The sequence below is a fragment of the Girardinichthys multiradiatus genome, chromosome 21 (genome assembly GCF_021462225.1).
Source record: "Girardinichthys multiradiatus isolate DD_20200921_A chromosome 21, DD_fGirMul_XY1, whole genome shotgun sequence".
NCBI classification, from domain to species: Eukaryota; Metazoa; Chordata; class Actinopteri; order Cyprinodontiformes; family Goodeidae; genus Girardinichthys; species Girardinichthys multiradiatus.
The window spans coordinates 38,499,632-38,520,422 of NC_061813.1; the positions used below are offsets into that span (position 1 = coordinate 38,499,632).

At 40.9% G+C, this 20,791-nt stretch overlaps 1 protein-coding gene and 1 non-coding gene across 2 annotated transcripts in view; both read right to left on the reverse strand.

The window, feature by feature from the left end:
* The window catches only part of LOC124857656 (gamma-aminobutyric acid receptor subunit rho-3-like), a 63,570-nt gene that overhangs the window by 37,326 nt on the left and 5,453 nt on the right, over window positions 1-20,791 (reverse strand). The window lies entirely within an intron of this gene.
* trnat-cgu lies at window positions 17,359-17,430 on the reverse strand. The gene has a single exon. It is a non-coding gene; the product is annotated as a tRNA-Thr (tRNA).

Below are 20,791 nucleotides of genomic sequence, written 5' to 3' on the forward strand. Positions count from 1 at the left end.
TTTAATTAAAACAGTTTGTAATATCCGGAGCTTCTACTCTACTCATGGAAACAGAAAAAATGTCATTTCAATAATATTTCGGGCATTAGGACCACCGTAAATATGGTCCAAAGACGCTGAAACTTTTATTTGTGAAAACAAAAAAGGGGATTCCTAAAAATATTGATAAAATCTTGTTTGGTCTTGATCTCGTGAAACCAGAATTGTCTCTCATTGGATCATTATGACCTGAAATATCATTAAATCTCTATTATTTACCTGACATCTTAATCACTGAATCTTTTATTGCTAAGGAAAAGAACCAAGATTAACTGAATGTCAATGGGATGAGAAATCAGCCTGGTTGTTTAATCCAGTCTTGGATGTTTAATGTGTGTCTTAATTATATTTTTTAACATATTAGTCTAGTTTAGTTTGAATCAATATATAAAATTGTTCAAGAAATCAATTTTTCATGCTGTTTCTTTCAAAACTCTTTATTCGTATTTTGAATACGCTAAGAACTAGAACAAATATCCCAATATTACATTTAACTTTAAATGTTTTTAGTGAAGATTTTGCTCTTGTCCCACCCAGGACAAGCGTGTGGTTCATTCTGGTGTGTTTTTATAGTTAATTATTATCATTTTGAGCTATCAGGCAGACTTAATACTGCAGAAATGCTGCGGAAATGCTGCAGAAAGGTGATACGAACATGTTCCAAGTTACCAGTGATAAGTGTATCAGTATATTCTCTGTGTTGACTTTTCACAGTGTGAGTGTGTGGTATTTCAGGTTATTTGAGCTGACAACTTAACTGCTGCCTGACCAAACTTGTTGAGGCATTTCTTTCTTTTGATGGTTTAGAAAATCGACTCCTGGTCATTTATCTACTCCAGGCTTATCAGAGGTGGTCATAAATTTGGCAGCATGTCACTCCCTCATTTTATTTCCCCCTCTCCTTTTGTTTTTACGTAGCCCAACAGGTTTACCTCCACAGCCCAGGAGGTTGGCAGGTGGTGCTACACCTCCAGGTTACTGTGTGAAGAAATTTACAGGAGCTTCCCTAAAAAAGAAGTCGGTTTAATGAAGGTCACTGAGAGGGTTTTGTTTTTCTTCTGAACTAGATGAAGAGCTGCCTTTACACTGTGTTTGACTCAGCAGGTGTCCCTGACAGCTTCACTCATGCATGTCTGGTGAACATCTAGCAGCACATGGCCCACACCACACAGTGACGAAGCGCCACACGCTGAAAACAAACCCCTCTGACATTTCCCTCTGAGGGTCCAGCCGGCCAGCGATTGTGACCTTGCCAATCACAAATCAAACTCCACCCATGGAGAGGAGGTGTGTATGTGTGAGTGTGTGTGTGTCAGAGAGAGACGCCTATTCTCTAAATAACCTGTTGATCCAGTCAGACTAACACTTGGTCTGCGGAGGTTTCATCTGAACTACATTTGAGCTTTTCATCTGAGCTACATCTGACTCACGGTAAGTTTCTGGGCTTTTCTCCTGCTTTTCCACACGTGTTTCCCAACATTTCACTGATGCCCGACACAGCTTCCAGCTCCCTGCAGGATGTGTCAGCCGGGAAAAAGTTTACTGTCACTGCTGAGAACTACTGTAAGGAAGTTTTCATTCTGAACATTTCAGATCTAAATGTTCTATACTCAACGTCACATTGATTTATATGAGCAGTTTATTGTTTTAAAGCCGCAGGTCAATATGGGTTACAAGGAGGTCAGCCGGGCACTATATGTAAACTCTGTGGCATTAAATGACTTATTTGATCTGTTTAATAGCAGAAAGTTTACATTGATGTTTTACATATCAATAAATGTCTGCTCATTGTAAAACAAACATAAAAAAACAATGAGTAAGGATGGACAAAATGATTAGAAAAGACAATTTATTCTGTTCTGTCTTTCTCCAAGTTAAAATGTGCATAGCTACAGAAATTGTACCGAAGGTAATGAAACAAGACGTAAAATAACGAGACTAACATCAATATTTTCTTTCATCTTTGATGTCATATTTGTCCTGGGGAATTACACAGGAAAAAGAAATGTATTAAAAAATATAAGAACCGGGTTGTAGAAGTATTCAGAACCATAAATCAATACCAAGCAGCGTTTGATTTCCTTTCATCATTCAGTCTCTTGCAGACTCTACTTACAAAAGTTCTCCATATCTCTCAGAGTCTGAGAGACTATCTCCACTCCACAGCCCTCTGCCAGGTTTAGTTCTGGACTCTGGCTCGGCCGATCCAGAACATTCTGTTGATCTGGATGCTTGGACTCTCTGTTATAATAAGAAAATAAAACCCCTTATCATCTTCTGCTTTTTAGCAGACACCTTAAGGTTCTGGGCCAAAACTGACTAGAACTTCATGATTTCATCCATCTTGACAGAAACTCTGTGGAGAAAGATCATCCCACAGCATGATGCTGCCGTCACCATGTTGTGGGTATGGTGTAGTTTCTGTGATGCTCTGTGTTGTTTTTTTGGAAACGCATCCCAAGAATGAACCTTTGCCTGCTTCAGGGCCCACAAGGATCTGGGTTAGGGTTTAGTCAGACCTGGAGGTTTCTGTGGAAGAAAGGCCTTCTGTGTTTTAACTCTACTTGTTCATCCAGACATATGGAGACTACTGAAGACTGTTGTCCTGTGCAGAATACCATCAGTACCTGATTCCCACAGCTGCTTCAGTGTTGCCCTGGGCTTCTTCCAGGTTCAGTCTTGTCTTTTCGTTTGATCTGAAGAAAGGTCAAGTTTTTTCAACACGACTGTTTCTCCAGAAGTTACTGATGACTGCCTTCACTGTGTCACAGCATCTACTTTTTCATTATTTGGTACTCTTTTCCTGACTGATACCTTTGTTGAATGAGGCCACTATGTCACTTTGTAACTTCACTATAAACGACGGCTTTAGTTAAAGGAAGCAAATGCAAGTAAAATCCAACTAGAACAGCTGAACCGAAGTTATTCTCATTCACTAGATTTAAAACAAGGTGTTATTGAAGCTTCTTTTTTTTTCCATATTTTTTCCATATTTCAGGTGAATTGTACAGCATAAGGTCAAAAGGAAGAGGAAATGATTAGTCATGGTCCAGTTTCACTAACCATCTGTGTTTACCCCGTGATGTATAAACATTAGAGATCTGACGTATGAAAGCAGCATTTACTTACACAGTAAGTCTTATAGCAATATTAGTTGGGCTTTCCCAAAATAAAGGAAATGTGCAATGTGTAATGAAAGAAAATATCTGAGAAAAATTTACTTTTTTGTTTCTCTTGGAACTTGAATCTATGATAATTATAACATTAATAAAAATTGAGCCAATCCCTTATTGTGAAGAGTATTTATTCTGTTACTGTAAATGAGAAATGCTCTGTACTTATTGGTAGGGTTTATTATTAACACAATGGATTACTTAGTATATCACTTAATTTAGTGGCTGCATGGTGGTTGATCTACTGCAGGGGTGTCCAAACTTTTTGTCAAGTAAAAAGTTTTCATATGGTGATTTTATTTTTCTTACCTTCTCAACAAAACCCCAAGCATGCAATATGTTAATTAAACAATTAAAGTAGTCAGATTTTTGTAGGAAATGGATGGAAAAATCATCGTAGATCTGAAACTCTGATTTGACAGATTCTTTTAGGCTCAACTGAAAAAAGTTTAGTCTATTTTCAAAAGTAAAAACAGGTTTTAAGTCTCTTTTTTTTTAAAACACTTTAAAATGTCGGAAATAATTTTGCCCTAATTAAAAATAAGAAGTTTCCATCTGCATGAAGCACCCGTACTGGGGAGTGTGTGTATTTACCAAAGGAAGAGATTGATGGTTACCACTCAAATGAGCTTTATTATAACCTTGACAAGGGAGAACCGTTTTACAGCGTCAGACGTGTTCATTAGTCCTGCCAGTTGTTCTAACTAGACAAAGTAAAAGAGCTCTATTATAATAGCTTTAAGGTAATTTTCCTGACAACAGGGCTCCCTTAGGAGGTACAGAAGTAAGGCCTGTTTTAATTCTGACCCAAACATGTTGACAGAACCTCAGAAATAACAGAGTGGGCTCTTCTTAGACTACACAAGCCAGCTGCCCTCAACTCTGACATGAATTAGTGCTGAAGCAACTGCAAAATAAGAGGGGGAGTGAATACTTTCATCAGGTTGTTCAGAGTATCAGGTCTTAAACCAAGGAATTTAAACAAAAATGTCATCAACAAATCTGAATCATTCTGGACAAAATCATTCCAGGGGCTGCAAATGGCCCCCGGACCACACTTTGGACATCCCTGATCTGAGTCTAAATTTAAAGGCAGTGAACTGAACTGAATAGACCTCATTTCTGACAGTTCATTGTGCTTTTTCTTTGTAAAACAAACCAGATTTATTCAGAAAGTTTGTCACATATTGATACCAGTGAGCTAGTGATGGTTTCACCAGAAGGTCACACCAAATTCCCTGAGTAAGAGCTCCAGAGCTGCAATACCAAATTTAGCAACAAATAAATTCAAAACACATGGAGGAGTTACCAAACAGTGAGGGGCAGGTGGAATAAAACAGAAAGCAAATTAGAAACTGTGAAACGGTGTCAGTGGTGCTGATTCTGATCAACTTCTGCTCAGTCAAGTTTGTTGCTTTGAGTCCAGTAAACGTAACATCAGTTTCAGCCACAGGAGTATGAGGTAGCTAAAGAGCTTCACTGCAAACCTTTGGTGTATTTTAATGGGATTTTATGTGACAGGCCAACACAAAGTAGAGCAGAATTTGAAAGTGAACATTTATTTTACAAATACAACCAGAAACTGTGGTGTGCATGTGTATTTAGGCCTCATAGGTCAGTATGTCAACATGGGTCCTGCAGGAAGCTGAACCTCCACCTCAGTCTTCTGCAGCCTTTAACAGGTTTTCTTCCAGGATTGTCCTGGATTGAGCATTAATCTGACCAGCTTCTCTGACCCTGCTGAAGGGAAGTGTTCCCATAGCATGATGCTGCCAAAACCATGTGTGGAGTTTTCCATCCTCCATGTTCATATTCAGATGATGCATTGAAAAGTTTGATCTGTAATGTTGTTTAGCAAAGACCCAAGGTCTTCCCAGAACACCTGCATTTATATTCACATTGACCTCTGAAGGTATTGTTTGGACTGGATTTTATTTAAAGGCTTCAGAGACAAAAGGAGGTGAATATAAATGAGTACCTTTGCTAGGGACAGTATAAGGCCCGTTGGAGATCCTGCACTGCTGCGTACTGTCATCAATGGAGCTGAATGAGTTCTTCATTTATTTGTCTCAACAGGATATAAACGGTAAATTTCTACCAGCATAAATTACAGGATAAGATCCAAGTATTCCTTTCTTCTTCAGCCAGCAGAGACTAGTGATAATGAGACATAATGAGCTTCTTCAGCAGTTCATAACACTTTAAAAAGTCATTGTCTTCAGCTCTACTGCAGGAAGGATCCAGGGTAAACATAAAAACTCTAACAATGACACCCTCTGCATGCCGCCCTTTAAACAACACCACATTTCATCATGTACTCATGATGAAGTCACCCTCTTCCCACTCCTGCTTATTTCAGAGGAGCTCTAGTAAACTTCCTGAAACCTTTAAGGCTGATTGACTGCACATGTTTCCTTGCTGTCTATGAAGCACACTCTCAGGTTCGCCTCAGTCTGGTTTGAAGAAGGAAGATCGTGTCGAGATAGCCTGAGAGGCCTTTGTGAAGCATGACAGACAGAAGCGTTCTCTCCCTTTAAACACCAAACCCATCGGGAGATAAAAGGAGGCCTTGATTTAAAGGATAAGGAAGAAGATTAGAACAATTGAAATGTCTGAGAACAAAAGAAAACAGGTTATGTTTAAGTTTTAGGGAGAAGGAGCAATGAAAGAAAGAAACTTGTCATAATCCTTCCCACTCATCAAAGGATTAAAGCAGAACTTTCTTCAGAAAGCTGCTTAAATTGCACGTCTTTCTTTGTCAATGTCAAGAGTGTCTGTAATTATGTTTTCACCCTTCCTCGTTCCTTTTGTTTGTCTGTTATACTAAACCACCCAGAGGGATCCAAGGACAAACCTGCCACAAGTGGAAAAATAAGAGTGGAAACATTCATCTGGAACCATCAGAGTGGAAGCAGCGTGGACAGAGGGCCTGACTGCATGAGTTTCTCCGTGGCATCGCAGTCAGCCTGTACATTGTAAATGCCCGCAGCTGAAAGGAAACCATGTCAGTGATATTCACCTGGGCCTGCTTTCTTCTGTGGATCAGCTCGGCTACAGCGGAAAATACTCCCGGTAAGACACAAACGCCTCATTGTCCAACAAACTGAACTGATCCAGCTGCAGGGACATGTTAGCAAAGGCTTGACAGACTGAAGGCTTTATTTGCAGAACCCGATACTTATGCAAAACAAAAACGATTCACCGCACCTCAAAGTGGCAGGATTTTTCCCTTTTAACAGGAACGTTTGAGTCAAATTCTGACATCAGACTGGAGGTAAAGTTGGAATATTTGATCCGACTGTAGTAAACGAGCGGCTGAGCTGACATCTGTGTAGAAGTTTTACTCCAATCTATGAACATTAATGTAAAAAGACATAAAAAGTGTGAGAAAAAATAAAGAGAGATGAGGACAAACAGGCCAAAGCAATAACAGAGAAATCCCTAAACGTCGCAAAGCACATTGAAACTCACTGGATTCCATTAAGATGAGCTTGTTTCCATATGTTCTAATTGGGGATGCTGACTCACTTTAACAGCTCAAAAGGAAACGTGGTAAACTACGTTCCTTGTAAGAAAAAAAAATTTCTTGTCAAATATTTCCTCCATTTAAATCCACATTATTAAGTTTATACAATTAAATAATCGAGGAGTGTCCTTCCATGTCTTTTTCTTAGCAGCCCCCGTCTGGACCAGGAAAACAATTGTTCAGCCCCGTCTTCAATCAAGCCTCTATGTACGTGCAGAAGTGCACGCCTGAATCAAAAGAGAATGACGTGCAGTTTAATAGTTTCTTTGCTGGTGTCATATACCAGCTATTCTCTTTCCAAAAAAACCAACAGCCACCTTGATCTTAGACGTCTGCACAGAGGATCAGGTGTCAGATCTGTGTTGCAGCCTTTTTTATTGCAACAGGAAGCTGAAATGCCCAACTTGCACAATGGATTTATTGGAAGAATACCCTGAAACTTAACCCGGGACTTTACGAAGCAGTGAAATATCCTGCAGTGTTTTCATCTGTTTTGCTGTATTTCTGCACTGGATTCACTAAGCAAATTACACTAAATACATGCAGGAACAAACACAACTATCAAGCTTCTGCAGATGCCCACAAACATAACAGATGCAGCGATCAAAGAGTTGGAGAAAAATCATTTTAGTTGTCATCGTCATGTCATCGAACAGACGTCTGGATCTCTATACTGCAGAGCAGGTTCAGCCTATCCTGGCTTAAGAGACGTGGCTTAACTAAACCTGACCTAACCTGTTTAGAAACGTCTGAAAAAAGCTGAGATTAAAGACTTCTGACCAGTAACATAATGCTCCGATCCAAAGTGTCTGGATGACAACCACAAACTTGATGATCTTTAATCATCTAACATTAATCTTATTACATCTGAACACGTGTGAGGAAGTTGTTTCAGATATCGTTGGTTACCCTGAAGGACCTCTGTTTACTCTGCCAGACATTTTACAGAGGTTTACAATTTAACACCGGTGTCACAGGTCGTTGTAACAGCTGCTTTGCTACGTCAAAAAGGTTCGTCTCTGAGTCACGAGTCAGAAATGTGCTGCAGCCAAGGCTGGCATTTACAAGAAAAGCAAAAATGAGAAAGAATAGGTGAGAGCATGTGCTGAGAGGTGCAGGGAAGCGAGCCCTGCAGTCATTCATGTGTTAACACGTCCACCGAGGTATATGCTGCACTCATGCTGCAAATGTAAACACATGGAAGCCTTTCATACAAAGAGTTGGAATGTTTGCTGAGTTTTCCAATGCAACTGAATTGTATTTATGATGGTTGTCTCCAGTGTAGGTTACTACAACAGATGAAGGAATGTGTAGCAAATATACAGCTCACTAGAGAGTGATTAAAAACCCAGAGGCCCCATATGTTGCACTTACTATCATCTCTGTCTGATTCTCAAAGTAAACTCCACTAATGACATGCCGGTACAAAGATATCATCAGGTGTGAGTGTTTTAGATGCTTTTACAACAGGTTGCAGCTTTCTTTTGTTCACAATCGAAATGTGAGTTACGTCAAGAAACACAGCAGTCACAACAGTGGCAGAAAGAAAGCAAAATATGTGTCCTCATTTGGAGCTCCAGGTCCTGAAGGAATCCTCAGATCAGTTCGGGATGATTTTTTCTCAATCGTTTAGTGAACAAGATGTTTTTAAGACATAGTGAAGCATATAATAAAATTAATCTGCTTCCCAGAGCATTGTTACATCCTGTTATTTTCACTGATTTGTTTTCAGCTGGTCTCTGCTTCACATTGCCCATAGCTGACTGGGACATACTGTCTTTAATGAGGATGTGTCTTTTTCTGCCCCTCTTTCCTGTCTGCCTAGTGTCAAAAAATGTAAAATAAAGGCCTCTAGTACAGAAAAACTATATTTTAAAAAAGGTATTCTATAGAAATCCTGTTTCAATAAAGCAGGCAGTCACAGTTACCACATGCATGAGAAGTCAGTCTTTCCCATCTGACAGGGGGACAAGCTATAGACTCTTTTTCTCCAAAAGTCTTGGAATTTTAATACCTGGGATTTTGTTTAACCAATTTTAAAGGAATCCCAGGTAACTTGTGTATTTATTTTAATAAATATTAATATTTAATTCATATTTATTTTAATCAGCCTGATGTATTGGGAAGTTGTGAAGAAAACTGCACCACCCCTCCAGTCCAGTGGGTAACAGAAATAAGAAAACCAAAGGCCAAACAAACAAAGCCCAACCGAGAAGTCTGCATCCAGTTGGAAAACGCACAACTGGCTGTTTTGCTTGTGGTGTTGTACCACATTGCAAGTGAAACCCAGTGATCTGCAAGAGGAAGAAAACAGGCGACCGCCTGAAGACAACGTCTTAGAAAACAGCAACATCCAGGTCTAAATGTGGTAGGTCAGCAGAGGTCAGAACACTGCAAGAAAGAGTCCACCAATCATTGAAGCTCAGCACATAAACCGCCCCTCAACGATCCCATGGTAATCACAAAATCCCACCTCCAGAACAGGACCTTCTATCAGGGAAAGCGTGGATGTCTCATTTTATCTACTTGGCCATCTTATATGTGTTTACATGCAGATTAACACATAGCGCCGTCACAATGTGGGCTGTCAGCTGACCAACAAGCAGGATATCAAGAGAACTACTGATTTCTGTAACATCACAGATCCGTTCGATTGCTTCAACTACGTTATTATTCAGACATTAACACAATTCATCCACCTTAGTCACATATTTGCTACAAAGCGCTTGGCTCTCTAATCGTACTAGATGCAACATGTGAGAAGTAAAGGAGATTGAATTATCAGTGTCAGCGCAAAGTCACTAAAGATTTTTACCCATAAAGCAGCAACTCAGTTAAATTCCTGACCCTAACCGTCACCATACAGTGAAAACTGACCCATACCATGTCCTGTCATCAGATGATCAGAGTATGTTTATACAAACTTTCTACCAAATATATATTTATATATTTGGATTATTCCTTCAGATATCAGGTTGACCATTTCATGTTCAGAATCAAAGGTAAAAGTCAAAGTTTGGAATAACGTCACATAGATAAATAAATAAATATAACTGTTCCTAACACAAAAGCAGCAATTAATTAAAAGCACTATTCACTTAAAACACGCAATCAAAAACAGTTAAAAGCAGTTAAAACAGTAACAACAATAAAAACAGGGCAAAATATAGTATCTTGCTGATTAAAAGAGAACGGAGGTCACTCATTCTCCACCTACCCCTGATACAGGATCCCAGAACCAAACTGATTAATGAGGAATTAATTATTAGGAATTATGAAGAAACAATTCACAGGTTTTCTGGATGTCTGATCATCTCACACTAAGCACTCGTTATTGAACTGAACTAATGATAGATAAATTGTTTGTAACACTGCTTGAGGGCAGTCGGGTCAGTACAGTTGTTGGTTCTTCAGTGCATCTCGGACTGCTAAACTGATGGAGATTTGAGGGATCCAGACCACTTCTGAAGGTGGTTTTAGGAGAACCAAATAATAACCAAATAATACTTTAACAATACGTCTTAAATAATCAAAGTGTTATTTTTACTTTGATCTTACATGAACACCTTCAGGGAGAAAACTCAAATTAAAGCAAGTTTTCAGAAACCACCACAACCAGGTTAATGGCTCAGTGATGTGTTGTTTGCATGGAGCTCAGCCACTCTATATTAGGCACACACTCAATTTAAAAAGGACTTTGACAACTTGTAGAAGATCATGTTTAGCATTATAAAGTCATGCAGTAAGTAAATTATAACTAAATCAAGGTAATTACAGTTTCACCTTTCCCTTTTAGAACATAGCAGTCAGTCAGCACACAGAAAAGTCAACAAGCTTGAGGTTTTTATCTACCAGCAAACCTTTAATTATCTCACCACCTTTTAAATCATTTATGATTCCCATGATTGGAAGCGGAGATCATCAAATCTGCTTCATCTGTCGACACACGAGTTCAGACAAGTCATTACTATGGATGCTGTTAATCTTTTAAACTTCAAACCATAATTCAGGACCAGTCAGTGTGTTGTTGTTCCTTTTGGTCTTATTAAACCCCAGCTATGTCTTCATTCAGTTGTAACTACGCAAGAAGACGTGTTGGGAAAGAAAGGTTTCGGCTTGTTTTGCATATGTCATTTTCAAAAGACGTGTCCTGTCCTGTTCTTCATCTGGTTTCTACATCCTACCTGAACCTCCTCCTCAGCTGTAAGGCAACAGAAGACAGCTTGAGGGTGAATACGAAGGAACTCATGTTTCATCGCCATGAAGAATTATTAATGGAGATGTTTAAGCAGGTTTAGGTTCTAAACCAACATCCCAAGCTTTGAACATCTCCCAGAGTATGGACCAACTGCAGGCCTACCAAGACATGAAGGTCCACCTAAACTGACAGGCTTGGCAAGGAGAGCATTAATCAGAGAAGCAGAAAGTGGACCATGGTAGCTCTGGAAGAGCTGCAGAGATCCACAGCTCAGGTGGGAAATCTGTTGACAGGCCATACTCTTCCAGTACAAATCTTCTGGAAACATGAAGCCCAACACACCTGCTGTCGTTGCAGCATAAGATTGCCCTATAAATAAAAAATACTCATGGGGGCTAAATCCAGATGCAGGCCACACTTTTCAGATTAGAAAGCTGAAAACCAGCTTATCTTTTTATTATATATTAATGCACTACTTTGTGTTGATCTGTAAAATCACAATAAATAAATACGTGAACTTTAAGGTTTTAATGTGGCACAATGTGAAAATGGTCAGTAGGTGTGATCACTTTTGCAAGGTTCTGCTCAGTGCCTCCGCGCTCGTTACTGTTTCACTCAAAACAAACACATCTGACTCTAAATAATCATTAATTGATACATTTAGGGATTCTTTAAGACTGAAACTTAATTTAAGTCTAATAATTTACAGCCTGTTTTTTATGGACTGCAGATGATTCATTTCCAAAGATAAATAATCAAATCTCAGTTAACAGCAGCTGGGTTTGTTGACTTTATGTTATATTGCCTTCATTAGGTGTGGAAAATCATTTTTATTGGCTGGGTCATGAATCTGCTCGTTCTGGTTGAATGTAGGAAGTTTGTTCTTCTTTTACCAGATTCCTCCATAGTCTGGATGTTTCAGAGATCCTCTGTTGTTTGGCAAAAATCTTTTCTCAGAGGCTTATTTGGTGGCAACAGTCTTAGAATGCAACATGGTCAACATAACAAGCCCACATTTCAGCAGTTTCCAGGTATGAGAAGGGTTGGACTGGTTTCCAGTAAGCAGGATTTCCTTATACTGGGAAATTTCTGCTTACAGAATTGAGTTCCATGAATGTTTTCTGCTTTGCCTGTGAATTATTAGGCAATCATGTCTCAAAGCTCAAGTGTGTGCACAATTATTTTCTCCTTATTTGGTCGTTATAAGAACTAGTTTCTCCAAACAGCAGAAGATAACTAGAAAAACTACAAAATCACATCTTTAAAATGTGCTTTTAAGGAATCAGACCTTCCTGTTGTCTTTTAAAATAGTCCTGATACATATCTCTCCAGATTTCTCAAGGTCTTTCAAGGTGTTTCCTTGAATTATGGCTGCTTTGTCCTGTCAACTGCAACCTACCAAATCCCAGTGGTGTGTGTCTAATAAATATGAGGAATCAGCAAAAGAAGAGAGTAAAAAAACAACTTTTAGACTTAAAACTGACTCTGGACTAAAGAGATCCATTATCAGCTGGAAGCTGTTTGGGAATCACATTGTTGAAGTCTTAAAATCCTATTTTCTGAGCTGTCTTTGGGATTTTCTATAGATTCAACTAAAAATGAAGATGCTGATAACAAAGAGCCAAAAGATCCAAAACTGGTTCATCAGTTGAGTTTAGGGGTACATTTATTAGTGATTATGATAACAGTTGATCAGCAGGTCTTATACTGAAAATCTGATTTGTTTTACTGTTCGATCAATGCTTTAGGAGCTAAAAATGATCAGTGTGTAAAATCTAACAGACTTAGACATTAACAAACATCATTCTTTGATGCACTTTTTTTCTTTGAGTTAAATAAAAATCAGATAAATGGATCCAAGATTTTTAGCTTTATCAAGGAAACTGCAGCATTTTTTTTCTTTTGCAATCAACGTTCTTTAAGTTTATTTGTTGAATTAAAATTAAGTGAAGAAATAGATCTGTATCGGTTGTACACAAGGTTTGGTCCACAAAATAATCTCAGCCCAGAACTGAGAAAGCTCTTCTTATGTCCCTAGATGGCGGCTGAATGCGAAGGTTATCCTCAGAACCAAAACGGTACTGTAGGTGTCGCTGAAAGTTGGATGGGGTCCACCATGTTTTTCCATGCTTTAAAGTCCATTGTGATGATTTCAACTTTGCCCGTGTCTTCTTTGGTGCATCAGTGAGGACTCTACAGCGTTCATTCTGCTGATGAGGCCAAACTACTGCAGCCTGTGTCTCTCAGCTTGTTCTTCATTAATCTGTTGCTGCTGGTACTGTTCTTGGAGAGAGTTGCATGTAATTCGGGCTTGCACAGTGACTACCGGGTTCTGACTGTGACAATGCATTTGAGAAAACTCAAGTTGTTAAGATGTTTGAGAACGCTCCAGGTCTCAAATTTGTAAGGAAGGATAGGTCGTATCCAAGTGTGAAGGAACTCCATCTTGATCCTTGGAGAGATATTTAAGCTTTTCCAAACGCCCCATCAGAGGACGGAGAATGCTACAGCCGTTTTCTTCTCTGTTGTTAAACACAGATTATCACTAATGTTAAGGTTTGCAAGAAAGTCTGACTGCTTCGAAGAAGGACATATATAGAATAAGGGATGATTTAGGATTTTTGCCCAGTTGTCAGTTTCTTTATATGTAAAACCCTTTCTCACAAAGATTATTGTGCACTCATGACCTCCTCTCTGCAGAACCCATAGCAGCTGGAGTGCCGTTAAAGCAGTGAAATGGTTGGATGATTGATTTGTCATACTCTTGATGTGCAGCCAGAGCATGCTCAAGGCGTGAACGTTTGACCCCTTCAGAAAGGAGCTCCGATGGCTCAGCTATGGTATGGAGAACACTTTGTTGGCACGACCAGGTCCACTTATCCTCTTACAGGGAGGGTCGTTGCATTTCAGAGCAAGGTTGTTGATATCATCCCGGAGGAAAAAGCCAATGTGCACAGGGGCATCAAGAGTCAGCGTGACTCTTGATGCACACAAACTGATCTGGAAGAACACAGAGTTCTGGGAATATTGAGAGATGTTCCAGTATTTTTTCACCAGTGTGTCATCAGAAATACTAATGCTTAATATACTTTAGGGTGTGGCCACAACCACAGCTGAACTCAGCAATAACTCAGCAGCAACTTGTCTGTCTTTACACACATTGATCATTTCAATAAGCCGGAATACATACATAATAAATGAACCTGCGGATAAATAGATGCAATAAATGCTCCTATTAGGAGTAAAACGGTTCCATCGTTTCCCCCAACATTATTGTTAGTGGGTTGTCAAGTTAACTTGAGTTATTTTCTAAATAGGGCAAAACCCCAACAGAAGCAAGTACTCGTACTCGTACTTGTCGTCTTCTGCTTATCCGGGACCGGGTCGCGGGGGCAGCAGACTCAGCAGAGACGCCCAGACGTCCCTCTCCCCAGACACCTCCTCCAGCTCCTCCGGGTGGAGCCCAAGGCATTCCCAGGCCAGCCGAGAGACATAGTCCCTCCAGCGTGTCCTGGGCCGTCCCCTGGGCCTCCTCCAGGTGGGTCGTGCCTGGAACACCTCCCCAGGAAGGCGTCCAGGAGGCATCCGGTATAGATGCCCGAGCCACCTCAACTGGCTCCTTTCGATGTGGAGGAGCAGCGGCTCTACTCCGAGCCCCTCCCGGATGGCTGAGCTCCTCACCCTATCTCTAAGGGAGTGCCCGGCCACCCTACAGAGGAAGCTCATTTCAGCCGCTTGTATCCGAGATCTCGTTCTTTCAGTCATGACCCAAAGTTCATGGCCATAGGTGAGGGTAGTAACGTAGACCGACCGGTAAATTGAGAGCTTTGCTTTTCAGCTCAGCTCTCTCTTCACCACAACGGACCGGCACAGCGCCCCCATTACTGTGGCAGCCACACCGATCCGTCTGTCGATCTCCCGCTCCATTCTTCCCTCACTCGTGAACAAGACCCCGAGATACTTAAACTCCTCCACTTGAGGCAGGAACTCCCCTCCAACCTGAAGAGGACAGGCTACCCTTTTCCGGTCGAGTACCATGGCTTCGGACTTGGAGGAGCTGATCCTCATCCCAGCCGCTTCACACTCGGCTGCAAACCGCCACAGCGCATGCTGTAGGTCTTGGCTAGAGGAGGCCAGCAGGACCACGTCATCTGCAAAAAGAAGAGACGAAATCCACTGGTCCCCAAACCAGACCCCCTCCGGCCCTTGGCTGTGTCTAGAAATCCTGTCCATAAAAGTTATGAACAGGACTGGTGACAAAGGGCAGCCCTGCCGGAGTCCAACATGCAGCGGGAACAGGTCCGACTTAGTGCCGGCAATGCGGACCAAACTCCTGCTCCGCTCGTACAGGGACCGGATGGCCCCTAATAAAGGGCCCCCGATTCCATACTCCTGGAGCACCCCCCACAGGGCATCATGAGGGACACAGTCGAATGCTTTCTCCAGGTCCACAAAACACATGTGAACCGGTTGGGCAAACTCCCATGAACCCTCGAGTACCCTGTAGAGGGTATAGAGCTGGTCCAGTGTTCCACGGCTGGGACGAAAACCACACTGCTCCTCCTGAAGCCGATACCCTGGCCAATACCCTGGCGTAGGCCTTACCAGGGAGGCTGAGGAGTGTGATCCCCCTGTAGTTGGAATACACCCTCTGGTCACCCTTCTTATGAACCAGACTGGGGTGGTGGTCCCCCTTCTTATGAAGGGGGACCACCATCCCAGTCTGCCAGTCCAGAGGCACTGTCCCCGACCGCCACGCAATGTTGAAGAGGCGTGTCAACCATGACAGCCCAACAACATCCAGAGATTTGAGGTACTCAGGGCGGATCTCATCCACCCCCGAAACCCTGCCACCATGGAACTTTTTAACCACCTTGGTGACTTCAGCCTGGGTGATGAAAGAGTCCAACGCCGAGTCCCCAGCCTCTGTTTCCACCAGGGAATGCGTGATGGCAGGATTCAGGAGATCCTCGAAGTACTCCTTCCACCGCCCGATAATGTCCTCAGTCGAGGTCAGCAAGTAATTGGTCCCAAAACAAATTGAACAGCCTGATGTTATTTATTAGGGGGTGTAACGGTACCGTAAATTATTTTTTATCTGAACACATGCAGAATGTTTATGAGCAGAACTAAGTGCACAACCCTAACCCAAACTCTTCCCATCCATCATTAAACTCTGCTGTTTTGATCAGGCATTAATGTCTATCTTGCAGCTACAGTGGAGAAAGAAAGGTGGGCCGAACCAGAACTTTATTTCAGTATTTGTCAACATCAGTATGGTATGGAGCTCCCTCTGGACTGAACTGAATGACTCACCTGAAACAATAACAAGCTGAATGTGAACATCACTGGTTCTGGAGAAAAATCAGCTGAGGTCCAAATGGCTACCTGTAGGAACCAATCAGCCCAAACTGCTTACATTTTATAAAATGCAAGATGAGAGGAGGTCTTCCCAACTTCCCAACCATGCTGCATTCAGGTATAGCTGGTAAACCAGGCTGTCTAAATATCAAAACAACTCCAAAGTGATTGAAACATGTTATATTCTCAAACATGGACACAGTTTTTTTTCATTTTCTAAACAGTAACATTGACTCTTGTCGAGAGGGTATAGAACAATATAGCTTATATTGTTGTACAATCTGTCTATCCAGGCACTGGCTATGGCTACTTTATTCACTGAAAAAAATCCAACCAAACCTCCAGTCAGTTCAGTGCTTTCCACTGTTTTACATTTTAGAACATAATAAAATCAAATTAATTTCAGCTGACAAGAATTCTTTGTCTGCTGCTGACCGAAGTAAAAAAAAGTATATTTGTATTCATTTTTCTTGACTGGAGAGTACAGAAAAAACATAATTTTTGTGTACTGTTACACCCCTGTTATTTACACTATTAACACAATGACGCGACTTTTCTTTGTATCTATCGCAAACACACACACACAAACACACACACACACTAGGCATGGTCAGTTTCTTCAGTGATGTGACAAAATGAGTCAACAGAAAACAAAACAAAGGCAGGAAGAACAGGACATCAGAGCAGAAAGGGTAACAGAAGAATCCATCACTGGACAACAGGAACCATGAAGCTTGAATACTGACCTGGAAACCAGGTGAGTCTAATAAGGGGAATACTGAAAAACTGAGGGAAAGAGAATAATTAATGCCAGGAGACCAGAGAAATAATTAATAAAACACATGTTCTTTGTCATTGCAACATAATTGTCTTTTGCATTTAACCCTCCCTTAGGGAGCTGCTATTATGCGTGAGACAAAGAGCATCCTGGCTAAGGGTCTTGCCCATGGAGCCAGAGTGTCAGGTTGTGATTCAAACCAGGCTTTCAGTGGCCTATCCAGAGTACAAATCACTTGCTGTCTAACCACAAGGTTACCAATAACCCCTAAACTTGCGAATTGAGGTGTGGATGGGGATTGAACCCATGATCTTTGGTTTACGAGACCAACGCCTTACCACTAGGCCACCACACCTTCCCTCAAGAAAGCACATAAGTCAAAAGAGAAAACTTTAACACTACCATAAGACAATAAACCAAAATGCACATAAGAGAGAAATAAGAAACTGAACATAAATGTATATATATGGAAAATCCCTAACAACAATATCAAACAACCCAGAAAAACAAATATGGCAAGACCTTACCAACAATAATAAACTGATGAATCATGACAGGTCATGACATGAGTTTTAAAAGTTTTCTATAACACCGTTCCAACAAGATAAACTCGGTTTAATAAGAACCCAAAAAAAGTTCTGGAGTGATCGGACGTTCGAACAATGCTGCTCTATGGCAAGGACATTAACATATAATACCCAGAGAGGATGTTTAAACAGAATTTCTATAGATCAATTCTTCTGGTGAAAAGATTACATTTCAGATATTCTAACCTTCATTCATTCCAGGATAAATTAGGGATTTCGAGATATCATATATCTAGTGCTTATAATGTGATTAATATCTTTAGTTTTTCGTTTTAACAGTAGAAACGTTATCTTGACTACTTGAACAGAATTTCTAACTGGATTTTAGAACAAACTAAACTGTCAGAGTCGTGTTGTTCTGATCCAACGTGAACATCTGATGACCTTTAAAAAACAAAACCTGCAAGAAGATGTTCCTTCCTTCTACAGGAAGAAGCTTTCAGTGCTTCACTACAGCAACTGTTAAAGCTGAGAAAACCAGAGCTGAAGCTCAGACACACTCTTGATACCTGATATCTTCTCTCTCAGATCAGCCTCTAAATAAACTCTTCCGGCGTTGTTCCAGATGTTGTCGTGACCTGCTTCAACTCAGAGGACTGCGCGCTCCCCTGCACCTTCCAGCCCGGCAGGAACGAGACCGTTGAGTGGTTCAGACAGGACGCGCTGCTGTACAGGTTCGACAGAAACAGCAGCAAGGAAAGTTTTAATCCGGACCAGCTCGCCGAACGCGCCTCCATCTCTCCACAGCAGATTTCTGATGGAAACGCCACCCTGATCCTGAGGAGGAGCAACCCGAAGGACAGGGGCACGTACAGGTGTCATGTACAAACCTCAGGAGGAAGACACAAAGCTAAGGTCATCCTAAAGGTAGAAGGTGAGTTTATAAGAAGAATATGGACGTCCAAATGTCAGCTGATGAAATATTCTGCTTCATCGCCTCACCAGTTTGGTTTCTGCACAAGTTTTGCTGTGAGAAATTACAAAACTGAGTTTTTTACAGCAACTTTCAAAATATTTTATTACGTTTAAATAGGAAATATAATTTTTAATGTCCAGTTGTTTCAGCAAAATGCATCTTAGCTGTGATGGGATGTTTGCCTGCTTACAATGTTTATTATTTTATTTGACATTCAGTGAAGCTTTGTTGCCTTGATCCAGTTCCCTTTCCTTTAGATTCTCCTTCTAAGCAATCAGACTTTCCTTTAATCTAAAAGCATGGTCTTGTCAGGGTTTCTGAAGGTTTTCTTTGGATTTGTGCTGCTTATTACTTCTTTTAAATCAAATTATTTGTTTAGTTAAATCCTTTCACATCATTAAAACCATAGAAAAATACCAAATGTAATGTAGATGAGTGACACAAAATTGCATTTAAGGACCAACAAGGTGATTTCAAAAGCGCTTTCAACTAAAATCACGGATTCAGCGAATAACGTTTGTAGGATTTTTTCCTAAAAACTCTTTCTTTCAGTAAGCCAATGGACCAAAACTACTTTAACAGTTACTAACTCTGGCCGCCTGACACCTAAATGTACAGAAATACTTTACTGCACATTGTGTAGCACATTTAAATGTCTTAATTAATTTAGCCTGATTAAGGACTTCAGTCTGTAAGTGTAAGCAGCAGAACCCTGAGAACCTGGATGTGATTCCGGCTCAGGACAGCAACAGTGAGCCAGTTTTCCAATTACTAATGAGAGGTCAGGAGTTAGCAGAGGTCTTATCTCCATAACAGTGATCTCACCTACAGCCAGGCTACATCAGGCCCTGACCTTCAGTGTCTATCATCAGAAACACTGAGCGTCCTCCTGTTTGTGTTTGCAGCTCCTATTCGATGCCTTTTTCTGGAGGAGTCCCGGCTGAGTGGCTACGAGGAGATAAAATGTTCCGTCCAGGACATCTTCCCGCCTCCTCGGGTGACCTGGGCGACCGAACCGCCCACATTTGAAGACCTCCGACCCGTCACGCGCATGCACGCTAAACCCAATGGTCTATACACAGTGGACAGCCGACTGAGGAAGCTAAAGAGTCAACCTGATCTCATCTACATCTGTAAAATGACGTCTTCTTACGGCGCCTCAACATGGACAACGTCGCTTAGGGAGAGAGGTAAAAAATGTCCACAGCTTGGATGGTTTTAAGTTCTAACAGAACAGATAAACGTCTCAGTTTCTTCAAATTGCACATTTGATATGCATTTGAGACAACGGAGTTCAATGGAGTGAGGAGTAGCGCTACACTTCTCTCATAGGTTCCAGTAAGCTGTCAGTCAGCTGTATATATGATGGCAACAAACTGAGAGGCTCACAACAACCTGCTATTTAACTGGTGAGCATCAACTTGCCAGGATTCCAAGGTCGCTTTACAAAAAGATGAATGAGAGGCAAGAAACATGTTTACTTTAAAAGTAACACTACATTTATTTGAATGTATTCTTTGTCAATATGTTCTCTTTGAAAAAAAATCTGATCTCACTACGTGAGACTGGATCAGAGATTTAACATTTCAATGTAAAATATCCACAACTGATGCAGAATCAGGATCAAAAAAACCTGAAACATTTAAACCGGATTTTAGAGATAGAATCAAAATATAAGTTATGAATAATACAAATATTTGTTCTTACTGCAATATGTGAAATTATTTTAACCACAGTAGTTGTATAAATGTGATGGACTGGCGACCTGTCCAGGCTTCAACCAGCATCTCGCTCAATGACTCCTGGAGATGGGCACCAGTCCCTGCGACCCTACAAGGTCAAGTAGATGTAGACAGTTAATGGATAACATGGAGATAGTTGTACAAGAATGAAAGATGTGGTTCACACTTGAAACAAAAAAACCCAAATTGTGTTCTGAAGGGAGGTCTGGATGGGGGTTGAACACATGATCTTTGGTTTACAAGTCCAACACCTTACCACTTGGCCAAAGCTCCACACCTGTGATCCAGCACCTGATTTCCAAGGTGTATTTGACACATCTATTGAATCTGCATTAAACAGAGTAATAAACAACCTCCTTGTTGTATTGGACCATGGTCTCCTGTCCTTTATGGTCCATCTTGACCTCAGTGATGCATTTGGCACCATCAACCTCATCTTACTACGGAGATTGAAGGAGCTCCTTATGATCC